Here is a 12,557-nt window from a genome sequence, read left to right on the forward strand (position 1 = left end):
CGCCCCAAAAACGCTGCGCGGATCGGACCCGCCCCCCTCGACACGCCCCCGACATGCCCCCTCGGAAAACCCCGGGACTTACGCGAGTCCCGGGGTCTGCGCGCGCCGGTAGGCCTATTGAACATAGGCGCACCGGCGCGCAGGGCCCTGCTCGCCTAAATCTGCCCGGATTTAGGCGAGCAGGGCTCTGAAAATCTGCCCCTAAGTGAACTTAATAGCAGGTAATGAACTTCTCCTCCAAGAACTTATCCAATCCTTTTTTAAACACAGCTATACTAACTGCACTAACCACATCCTCTGGCAACAAATTCCAGAGTTTAATTGTGCATTGAGTAAAAAAGAACTTTCTCCGATTAGTTTTAAATGTGCCCCATGCTAACTTCATGGAGTGCCCCCTAGTCTTTCTACTATCTAAAAGAGTAAATAACCGATTCACATCTACCCGTTCTAGACCTCCCATGATTTTAAACACCTCTATCATATCCCCCCTCAGTCGTCTCTTCTCCAAGCTGAAAAGTCCTAACCTCTTTAGTCTTTCCTCATAGGGGAGTTGTTCCATTCTCCTTATCATTTTGGTAGCCCTTCTCTGTACCTTCTCCATCGCAATTATATCTTTTTTGAGATGCGGCGACCAGAATTGTACACAGTATTCAAGGTGCGGTCTCACCATGGAGCGATACAGAGGCATTATGACATTTTCCGTTTTATTCACCATTCCCTTCTAATAATTCCCAACATTCTGTTTGCTTTTTTGACTGCCGCAGCACACTGTACCGACGATTTCAATGTGTTATCCACTATGACACCTAGATCTCTTTCATGGGTTGTAGCACCTAATATGGAACCCAACATTGTGTAATTATAGCATGGGTTATTTTTCCCTATATGCATCACCTTGCACTTATCCACATTAAATTTCATCTGCCATTTGGATGCCCAATTTTCCAATCTCACAAGGTCTTCCTGCAATTTATCACAATTTGCTTGTGATTTAACTACTCTGAACAATTTTGTGTCATCTGCAAATTTGATTATCTCACTCGTCATATTTCTTTCCAGATCATTTATAAATATATTGAAAAGTAAGGGTTCCAATACAGATCGCTGAGGCACTCCACTGTCCACTCCCTTCCACTGAGAAAATTGCCCATTTAATCTTACTCTCTGTTTCAGTGTTTCCTGTCTTTTAGCCAGTTTGCAATCCACGAAAGGACATCGCCACCTATCCCATGACTTTTTACTTTTCCTAGAAGCCTCTCATGAGGAACTTTGTCAAACGCCTTCTGAAAATCCAAGTATACTACATCTACCGGTTCACCTTTATCCACATGTTTATTAACTCCTTCAAAAAAGTGAAGCAGATTTGTGAGGCAAGACTTGCCCTGGGTAAAGCCATGCTGACTTTGTTCCATTAAACCATGTCTTTCTATATGTTCTGTGATTTTGATGTTTAGAACACTTTCCACTATTTTTCCTGGCACTGAAGTCAGGCTAACCAGTCTGTAGTTTCCCGGATCGCCCCTGGAGCCCTTCTTAAACATTGGGGGGGGGGGGGGGGTGTAATTTTCAAAGGAGTTATGTGCATAAATGTAACTACTATTGTAGCAATTTTCAAAAGCCATTTACTCACATAAAGTGCACTTATGCGAATAAATCCTATGGACGATTCAATGGCATATATTGTAGCAATTTTCAAAAGCCCACTTACTCGAGTAAAGTGCATTTACACGTGTAAAACCCAGTTTTACGCATGTAAATGCTTTTTAAAATCAGACCCTGGGGTTACATTTGCTATCCTCCAGTCTTAATGATAAGTTACAAATTTTTACTAATAGGTCTGAAATTTCATTTTTTAGTTCCTTCAGAACTCTGGGGTGTATACCATCCGGTCCAGGTGATTTACTACTCTTCAGTTTGTCATAGTTTTACTAGAAAATGAAATTGGCCTGGTTATTTTAAATCGTGCAGAAGGCCCTTGGGATTTTTTTCTCCTTGTGGCTTTTATAGCCAATTTAGGCAGGGGACCGGGCTGTGGGGACAGGCGTAATTTGTGAAAGCGTTACTTTTTGACTTGCCCCTTTCCATACCTAGCTTGCCCCTCCCCCCAAACAATTCTGACTAGAGACGCCATTGCTTCCTGCCTCGTGGATCTGCCTTGCTTTGCGCTATCAGGCCTGCCCTGACTTGCTTTAGTTCCCACTTCTGTGGACCTGCCCTTTCTTGCAGCCACTGTGGCCGCCTGACCTGCCTTCCTTTGCCGTAACTTGGTTCGGCTGCTAGGCCTACTTTTACTGTTGCTGCTGCCTGAACCTGCATTGTCTCTACTGCTACTGCTTAGCAGGGCCAGATTTAGGCATAGACAGCATAGGCAAGTGCCTAGGGTGCCAAATTCTAAAGGCAGCCAAATAGTGGCACTGCCCTGCTGCTCCCCCACCCCCCATATTCTGCCTGTAGGCCCCATAATCTTAAATCCAGCCATGCTGCAGAGTGAGCGCTTCTAAGAGACTTGGGAGGAGAGGAGAGTTGCAAGGTAAATTATGTGGAGGACTGGGAGACCTGGAGTCCTTGGAGGCAGGGGATGGGGGATGGAGGGAGAGAAGTGGGAGCAGGGAGAAGAAATGAGAAATGGATAGAAGCAGGGGAGATGAGAAGGGAGAAAGGGAGTGAGGAGAGGTGGGGACAGGGGAAAAGCAAGCGTGGATAGAGAAGGGGGCTGAGGAGAGAGGATGGGGCAGAAGGTGAGAGCAAAGGGAGAGAAGGACTGAAGGAAGAAGAGTGGAGAGATGCCTCCGAGCCATTGGCATTTTTCTTCTGTGTGTATGGGGGGGGGGGGGGGTTATTATGTTTGGTCCACCAAGCTTTGATTATTATTTTTGTGTGTGTGGTGTTGGGGGGGGGGGAGGTAATTATGTTGTGGCTGCCAAGCCGTGTTACTTTCCCCTCAGACCCCTCCTCTCTTCCTGCCCCTAGTTATAAGTACACACAGGCTTCCTTAGCACGCCTATTTTAGCTGCCTTACAAAGAAGCCTTCCTGTAGGAGCGTCGAGGTCAGGGAGAGAAGGCGGGGCATGCTACTTTCAATGAATGCAAGCATTTTTATCCCCGCTTGGCTGCCCGCGCAAATAGGATGTTTTTTGGCATATGTACTTTGCCACTGCTAATTTTCAAAAGGAAAGCACGTGGACGGCTGCAAATAAACTGCAAATTACGCAGGCTGTTCAGCGCTGCCCCCCCCTCCCCCCCGAATCTGGTGTTGAAAAAACGGGATAACAGATTTCCCAAGCACTATAAGCGATGAATCTTTAGAGAAGCAGGAGTGAGCCAAAGCTCTCGGTGGCTTGCAGTGAGTCGAGAGGCCTTGGGTTAGAGCCCAAGAACGGGAGACAGGAACTCCCGAACTTTCGCACTGACTCTGCCACCTTGGGCAGGTTACTGTATAAACTTGTACCTCTACAGGATGGGGGTAATAAGGAGTTTTACGCCTCTTTGCTTTGTAATTTGTGCATATGTTAGGCAGGCAATCAGCTAAGGCTGGCCGAATCCAGTCCAGGAGGGCGCAACCAGTTTTGTTTTTTTTTTTTTTTTTTTTTTTTAAGCTGACCACAATTGATAACCCTGAGAGGTGTCTCCCCAAATGCTTGGTCTCAGAGGTTGATTTACGTCTTGTGGTTATTCTGAAAACCAGATTCGGTGTGGGTCCTCGGGGCCCAGAGTTGGCTGTCCCATGCAATAAACTTTGTTTTGGCATCCGCCCCAGCAGTGGGTGCTCACGTGTTTCTGACATGTTATGATTGTAAAGCCTGCTGAAAGGCAAATTAATGTATTATTACCCAAACAGGTTTTTATTGTGTAAACACTGAGGAAAACCGAGGCCATGGAAATGGAGAAGATAACAGATGGGAAGCTTGGAATGTTAGCAGATGAGGAGTGGGATTTGAAAATGGTTTACCAGCAATCTACATTCATTTTTGACAGTCACTACCCTTAACCAATAAGCCTGATACCTTTGATGCTACCATAAGCTTCCTAGGCAGACTGGATAGACCGTTTGGTCCTTTTCTGCCGTCATTTCTATGTTCTATGTATGTTCTATGTAAAGTGCTTACCGCAGCTTCCGGCTGTGCAGTATTTCAAAAGCGCCCATACAAGTATAACTCTGAACTTGGGGAATGCTTTAAGATTCACAGGGTCAATCACAAAAGATACTGGGGTTATGTCACAAACATAGTCACAATCTACACAAGTAGGGTAGCCAACTGGCTCCAGATTTTCAGGGAAGGTTGATCCAGTCCTGCTTTTACCCCACTGCATACAGGGACTTGTAGTTCTGACTTCCCTATTGCAGATCTTGAGAAAAGCAACACTGCAAATCCCTGCATACAATGGGGTAAAAGCAGGACTGGATCAACCTGTCCCGAAAATCTGGAGCCAGTTGGCAACCCTACACACAAGTCCCTTTAACCTGTTAAGTGGACTCTATATTTGGGGGGGGGGGGGGGGGGGGGGTTGGCTGGGGAAGGCGGAGGGAGGAGGTTATCCTTCAGGTTAAGGCTGTCAATCACTGAGTGCATGTAAAAGAACCCGAGGGACACTTGATTGGTGTTCCAGCACAAAGTCTTTACTGAAGCACTCGTGCAATAAAAGGAATCTGATTACAGAATCCACTTTTCCTTTGGTAAATCCTCAGCCTAGAAATAAATAGGTAAACCAGTAACTGAGTAGTCCCTCCTCTCTGTTAGGGGAGTCCTCCCTATTCCTGTTGGAAATGGAGGGCCCCCGCCAGCTGGGATTCGGGGACTCTCAGGACTCTGTACAAGGGACACCACCTCCAATTTACTGTTCCTTTTCCATGCAGCAGCAACAGCACGTGCCTGCTCCTGCCCTTCTGAAAATGGGCTCACTGTGCACGGAGGCTACTTACGCCAGTGTCACACGCACAGCCCCCACGTAAGTCTTTGAAATTTGAAACCATTTGTTAGTGCGCTTACCAACATTTTTAATGAATGCACCCTATAGGGGGCGGATTTTCAGAGCCCTGCTCGCGTAAATCCGCCCAAAACCGGGCGGATTTACGCGAGCAGGGCCCTGCGCGCCGGGAAGCCTATTTTACATAGGCCTCCCGGCGCGCGCAGAGCCCCGGGACTCGCGTAAGTCCCGGGGTTCTCCGAGGGGGGCGTGTCGGGGGGCGGGCCCGGTCGTCGCGACGTTTCGGGGGCGTGTCGGCAGCGTTTTGGGGGCGGGTACGGGGGCGTGGCTACGGCCCGGGGCGGTCCGGGGGCGTGGCCGCGCCCTCCGTACCCGCCCCCAGGTCGCGGCCCGGCGCGCAGGAGGCCCGCTGGCGCGCGGGGATTTACGCCTCCCTCTGGGAGGCGTAAATCCCCCGACAAAGGTAAGAGGGGGGTTTAGACATGGCCGGGCGGGTGGGTTAGGTAGGGGAAGGGAGGGGAAGGTGAGGGGAGGGCAAAGGAAAGTTCCCTCCGAGGCCGCTCCGATTTCGGAGCGGCCTTGGAGGGAACGGGGGTAGGCTGCGCGGCTCGGCGCGCGCCGGCTATACAAAATCCATAGCCTTGTGCGCGCCGATCCAGGTTTTTAGCAGATACGTGCGGCTCCCCGCGTATCTACTAAAATCCAGCGTACTTTTGTTTGCGCCTGGAGCGCAAACAAAAGTAGGCTATTCGCGCGCCTTTTAAAATCCGCCCCATAGTGCATAGGCCCCTGCGTTTTAAATTCTTTTCCTGGACTGCAGGGTCTGTCATTTTTAGATGTGTCACAATTTACAGCAATTGGAATGGGAATCCAGTTGAATAGTTGGCATTTTATTTGACTTGATTCTCTCCCTTTCTTCGGCCCTCAAAGCTGATAACATAAATGAGTCCCGTATAATATTAATACAAAAACAATACATACATTGTTGTGCATTTGTGACATCACAGCCCTCATGGACCATTGAGAGCGAGTAAATGTATGGTCATTTGTGAAATTCTTAGCGTTGCTATTTCCAGGGGTCCAGGAGAATTACATGGTAGAAGAATTCAAGAGCAAATGAATTAGCACCAATTTGCTTGGTAGCTTTCTTCTGCTACTTTGGGTTTCTAGTTCAGTTGAAACCTAATCCTATTGGGGATGTGGAAAATCTTTTAAATCTAAGCTGAAAACATTTTTGTTTGTACAGACCTATTTGCGAATATGGTCCATTAACTGGATTATTTGCTCTGATCTTTATCTTTACTGCGAAGTATTTGTTGGGTCTTGGTACAGGTACCTGGGGACAGAGACGGTATATAACAAACGCAAATAAATAAATAAATAACACATTTTCAGCTCCCTGGGTTTCCCACCATTTTTAATCCCTCTCTCTGTTCTTGTCTATCCCAGCCATTGTACTCCCACGCTAAGAGGCGCAGACTCCGCCTTCCTCTGAAACATGATATGAGTGCACTGCTGAGGCAGCCAGTGGGTGTCACTGTTGGGCAATGCTGGAGGCTGCCATCCTCCCTCGAGCAGTGTTGGGTTCCTCCGCGGCATTTGCCGTTCTCTGCTGGCCCGAGAAGCAGGAGCCATGTCTGGGAATCAAATCCCAGGTATCCCACAAGGACACACCCACAGCTCGATCCTGGGCCATTGGGATGGCACTGTAAATATTTTTTTTAATGGCACAGGGTGAGTTATTTCTGTTTTCAAGGTGTATTTTGTGAAATACTGCACAATGCACTGAAGATATAGCTTTTTGTTTTAAAGATGTGAACTCATGAGCTTTTGAACACCAAATGTATCTTTGCTGGAGTCCCAAAGACTTGACTTCCCTTCTCTTCTTTTCTAGCACCCAACGAGATGGTGTTTCCTTCCCTTGTCATTGATTACCAATGACCTGCTCATGTTTTTAAATAAATGAAGGCAAAATGGTGTCCGTTTCCTTGATTTCAGCTTATGTACCTCCTTTTTTGGTACATAACTCAAAACGGTTTACAAATGTGAGTAGCAACACAACCAGTAAGTACAAAATGTGTGCCAGCAAGAAATTGCTGTGACCACCACTGATAGATGGCACGTGCAATGCGAAAGCAATATATTACTCTTTACGAGGGTTGCTTTCCACATTGTGGGGCGGATTTTCAGAGCCCTGCTCGCGTAAATCCGCCCAAAACCGGGCGGATTTACGCGAGCAGGGCCCTGCGCGCCGGGAAGCCTATTTTACATAGGCCTCCCGGCGCGCGCAGAGCCCCGGGACTCGCGTACGTCCCGGGGTTCTCGGAGGGGGGCGTGTCGGGGGGCGGGGCCGGAGTGCGCGGCGTTGCGGGGGCGTGTCGGCAGCGTTTTGGGGGCGGGTACGGGGCGTGGCTACGGCCCGGGGGCGTGGCCGCGCCCTCCGTACCCGCCCCCAGGTCGCGGCCCGGCGCGCAGCAGGCCCGCTGGCGCGCGGGGATTTACGTCTCCCTCCGGGAGGCGTAAATCCCCCGACAAAGGTAAGGGGGGGGTGTAGACAGGGCCGGGTGGGTGGGTTAGGTAGGGGAAGGGAGGGTAAGGTGAGGGGAGGGCAAAGGAAAGTTCCCTCCGAGGCCGCTCCGATTTCGGAGCGGCCTTGGAGGGAACGGGGGGAGGCAGCGCGGCTCGGCGCGCGCAGGCTATACAAAATCGATAGCCTTGCGCGCCGATCCAGGATTTAAGGGGTAGATTTTAAAAGAAGCGCGATCAGCCTACTTTTGCTTGCGCATCAGACTCAAGCAAAAGTACGCTGGATTTTAGTAGATACGCGCGGAGCCGCGCGTATCCACTAAAATCCTGGATCGGCGTGCGCAAGGCTATCGATTTTGTATAGCCTGCGCGCGCCGAGCCGCGCTGCCTCCCCCCGTTCCCTCCAAGGCCGCTCCGAAATCGGAGCGGCCTCGGAGGGAACTTTCCTTTGCCCTCCTCTCACCTTACCCTCCCTTCCCCTACCTAACCCACCCACCAGGCCCTGTCTACACCCCCCCCTTACCTTTGTCGGGGGATTTACGCCTCCCGGAGGGAGACGTAAATCCCCGCGCGCCAGCGGGCCTGCTGCGCGCCGGGCCGCGACCTGGGGGCGGGTACGGAGGGCGCGGCCACGCCCCGTACCCGCCCCCAAAACGCTGCCGACACGCCCCCGCAACGCCGCGCGCTCCGGCCCCGCCCCCCTCCGAGAACCCCGGGACGTACGCGAGTCCCGGAGCTCTGCGCGCGCCGGGAGGCCTATGTAAAATAGGCTTCCCGGCGCGCAGGGCCCTGCTCGCGTAAATCCGCCTGGTTTTGGGCGGATTTATGCGAGCAGGGCTCTGAAAATCCGCCCCATAAAGTATGTGCACGCAAAGTTACGCGGGAGCTGCACAATTCACAAAATACTGCATGGGGCGGATTTTCAGAGCCCTGCTCGCGTAAATCCGCCCAAAACCGGGCGGATTTACGCGAGCAGGGCCCTGCGCGCCGGGAAGCCTATTTTACATAGGCCTCCCGGCGCGCGCAGAGCCCCGGGACTCGCGTAAGTCCCGGGGTTCTCCGAGGGGGGCGTGTCGGGGGGCGGGCCCGGTCGTCGCGGCGTTCCGGGGGCGTGTCGGCAGCGTTTTGGGGGCGGGTACGGGGGCGTGGCTACGGCCCGGGGGCGTGGCCGCGCCCTCCGTACCCGCCCCCAGGTCGCGGCCCGGCGCGCAGCAGGCCCGCTGGCGCGCGGGGATTTACGTCTCCCTCCGGGAGGCGTAAATCCCCCGACAAAGGTAAGGGGGGGGTGTAGACAGGGCCGGGTGGGTGGGTTAGGTAGGGGAAGGGAGGGTAAGGTGAGGGGAGGGCAAAGGAAAGTTCCCTCCGAGGCCGCTCCGATTTCGGAGCGGCCTTGGAGGGAACGGGGGGAGGCAGCGCGGCTCGGCGCGCGCAGGCTATACAAAATCGATAGCCTTGCGCGCGCCGATCCAGGATTTTAGTGGATACGCGCGGCTCCGCGCGTATCTACTAAAATCCAGCGTACTTTTGCTTGAGTCTGATGCGCAAGCAAAAGTAGGCTGATCGCGCTTCTTTTAAAATCTACCCCTTTACGCTCAGAAATTAACGACCTCCCAAGGGCAGGCGTTAATTTCTGAGCAGCCTGAAAAAAGTGTACAGAAAAGCAGGAAAAAAAATGCTTTTCTGTACACCTTCCGACTTAATATCCTAGCGATATCAAGTCTGCCGGTCAGCTTAGGAAAGCGGACGCTCAGTTTTACCGGTGTCCGTTTTCCTAACCCGTGGCTGTCAGCGGGTTTGGAAATCCGACGCGCGTATAATTGAGCGTCGGTTTGCTGAACCCCCTGACAGCCACCTCTCCTGGGTTTCCGCCAATACGAAGGCGCTAGGGACGCGCTGTTGTCCCTGGCGCCTCCTTTTTAGCGCGCCCCCCCTCATTTAAATACGGGATGGCGTGCTCGGGAGAGGTGGCTGGGCGCGCGTTGGGAGAGCGGGCACTCACCACGCAGCGCCTGTTTTCTTGCACTCTGTGGGGTAGATTTTCAAATAGCGCGATTTGGCGTACTTTTGTTGGCGCATCAGGCGCCAACAAAAGTACGCTGGATTTTAGTAGATACGCGCGTAGCCGCGCAAATCCGGGATCGGCGCGCGCAAGGCTATCGATTCCGTATAGCTGGTGCGTGCCGAGCCGCGCAGCCTACCTCCGTTCCCTCCGAAGCCGCTCCGAAATCAGAGCGGCCTCGGAGGGAACTTTCTTTTGCCCTCCCCTCACCTTCCCCTCCCTAACCCACCCGCCCGGCCCTGTCTAAACCCCCCCCTTACCTTTGTCGGGGGATTTATGCCTCCCGGAGGGAGACGTAAATCCCCGCGCACCAGCGGGCCGCTAGCGCGCCGGGACGCGACCTGGGGGCGGGTCCGGAGGGCGTGGCCACGCCCCCGGACCGCAACCATGCCCCCCCCGGGCCCGCCCCCGAAACGCTACGGCCCGCCCCGAAAACGCCGCGCGGATCGGGCCCGCCCCCTCGACACGCCCCCGACACGCCCCCCTCGGAAAACCCCAGGACTTATGCGAGTCCCGGGGTCTGCGCGCGCCGGTAGGCCTATTGAACATAGGCGCACCGGTGCGCAGGGCCCTGCTCGCCTAAATCCGCCCGGATTTAGGCGGATTTAGGCGAGCAGGGCTCTGAACATCCGCCCCTTATTGTCTTGGCCTGAAAGTGCGATTGCAGGTGTAAGCGCGCGCACCGAAGTGAGAGCAGACTGCTTACAAAATACTAACCTGCGCTTGAGATCCTGAGCCCCGCCCCAGAATTCCCCTAACCTCACTTCAGACTGCTTGCATGCGTAACTTCCGGTTTTACCTGCTGAAACCTCTTTTTATATTAACGTAGTCTCCTTCCTTACTGTTGATTTTGCCGCAAATCCTTTTGTTCCCAGGGTCGTACCTTCCTTCGGTGCAAACATCTTCTGCTGCAGCCGGCTATAACGTGACCCGTAAAAGAACTAGCGATGTAAGATGAAGGAGCTTCTAAAATGTTTACACTATAGTTCAGATGTTTTATCTAATATCAGTGAAGCTGGAATTGTGAAATGACTACCCAGACCTGCCGGGGAGGCGCTGGGGCAGCCTGTTTCACAATGGAAATAGGAGACCTCTGACAGCTGCATTTAAAAGGCCGACAGGAACTCCTGAGTTGTTGCTCACATCAAACTGTTCGCAGGTTTACTTAAGGCGTCTGCTTGCCCCAGCCTCATTCCCTCCCCGCCCCCCTCCAAACCTCCATCACCCCACGGTCATGTTTATGTGCTCTTGCCTAACGAATGCCGCATTTAAAGGTGAATTTTCAGAGAGTTGTGCGCTTGGAAATTAGCACGTGTGCGTGCAAATGTGTGTTACGTGCTATTTTATAAACCTCAAACATATAGGCACAAGTAATGGCGCGCAAAGAAATTTGCTCATATTAAAAAAAAGGGGCGAGCTAGGGGGGCATTCTGAGGCAGAGCCAAGATTTACACCCATATGATGCTATTTTATAACCTGCGAAAGTGAGGCACATACGGCTGTTACCCGCACATATTTACACCCCCTGTTTATCTGGTGTAAGTGGGAATAAACTTCTTTATAGCCAAATACTGACTGGGTGAGGGGTCAGGGTTAACTGGGGGGGAGTTCATTCAGGCTGAAGAACCAGGAGGGGTCTTAATGACCTAGAGATGGACTGGGCAAACTGGTGGACTAAGTGGTGAAACTAGTAAATTCCTTCATACGTGCATGTTATAAAATTTGATGATTTACACGTGTAAAATCCGACAAGTGCTAAGGAAAATATGCGAGTTAAATTTCCTCATATAAATTATTAAAATTAGGAGCACAAATATGCATGCAGAGCAGAACTGCGCCTCTTACCCAGATAAGTCTCAAGAACCGCTAATTTTCCAGCTAGGTAGGAAAGCCGGATAAATGTTAAACGTTACTTATCCAGCTATGTTGAAAATACATGTCATGTATCTTTTAGATATGTGAGCATGTTGCTGCGTAGATTTAAGCGCCTTTTATACAAAATACATGTGCATGCACGCGGGTGTCCATATAGCCATGTATATGGGTGCACACACTTGTCTGAAAATTATCCTACCTCTCTGCATAATTCAGAGGTGCACCACCAAATTATGCACAGGTGTCGACCAGCACAGAGCAAAGTCAAACACCCACACCTCCCAAGCTGCCTTGAATATCTATTTTGCAGTAAGAAAAAAAAAATGCTGCGGGTTGTATATCTTCAGTCATGTCGGCGTTGTGCACAGCTCAGGAATTCTGAAGAATCAGTGCCGGAGTTTGCAGTGAATAATGCCATTCAAGCTCAGCACTAAGGAGCTGTACTTTGTTGAATGGTGTGAATGGATTCTCTTTGGAGCTTGTCCTAAAACTTCAATAGTGATTACCAGCTGCATTTTCTGCAGGTCTTCTTTTATTTTCTGTGGTGTTGAACCTTAAATGGTGACTCTAAAGGATTTTGAAAACTGGTTGACTAAATAATGCTATATGTATGCATGGAGGATTTGGCTGCTCAAGTGACAGGTGAAATATGAAAGAGCAGGCATCGTACAGTTTTAGCTCCCTAAATGACACCAAAAACTTAAGAGGCCAATAATTCAAAAAAGCCTCCAATGCCTAACTTTTCCAGCTACGTATGCGTTAGTCACAAATTTGTTCGGTGTACTGGGATAAGAACATAAGAAATACCAAGGTCCATCGAGTCCAAACTGCTATCTCTGACAAGAGGCCAATCTTAAGTTGTAATTACCTGGAAGATCTCATAAAATAGATCTTTTTCACTGTTACACACTATCAGGGATAGCAGTAGCTTTTCTTAGTCCACCTGGTGAATAATGTGTTAAGGTCTGTTCCTCTAGGAACTTATCCAAACCTCTTTTAAAACCTGCTAGGCCAGTCGCCTTCACCACATCTTCTGGCAACAGATTGCACAGCTTGTTTGTGCCAATGCCTAGCCTGCCTTTGCCCAGCCCTAACTTGAAACTCTCTCTCTCTCCCCCACCCTGTCTCCACCAGTCTCTCTCTACTGTAATTCATTGATGTTGGGTTTACT

At 50.9% G+C, this 12,557-nt stretch overlaps 1 long non-coding RNA gene across 2 annotated transcripts in view; it reads right to left on the bottom strand.

Moving 5' to 3' along the window:
• The window catches only part of LOC115087626, a 144,812-nt gene extending 134,979 nt beyond the window's left edge, over positions 1-9,833 (bottom strand). Inside the window, exon 1 of one of the 2 annotated variants that reach the window (XR_003855566.1) lies at positions 9,772-9,833. This is a non-coding gene — a long non-coding RNA (uncharacterized LOC115087626). Of the gene's footprint in view, positions 1-6,174; positions 6,266-9,771 lie in introns of those variants that run through there. The other variant, XR_003855565.1, reaches the window with a different exon arrangement.
• Between the last annotated feature and the right edge of the window lie 2,724 nt (positions 9,834-12,557).

The sequence above is a fragment of the Rhinatrema bivittatum genome, chromosome 3 (assembly GCF_901001135.1).
Source record: "Rhinatrema bivittatum chromosome 3, aRhiBiv1.1, whole genome shotgun sequence".
Lineage (NCBI taxonomy): Eukaryota > Metazoa > Chordata > Amphibia > Gymnophiona > Rhinatrematidae > Rhinatrema > Rhinatrema bivittatum.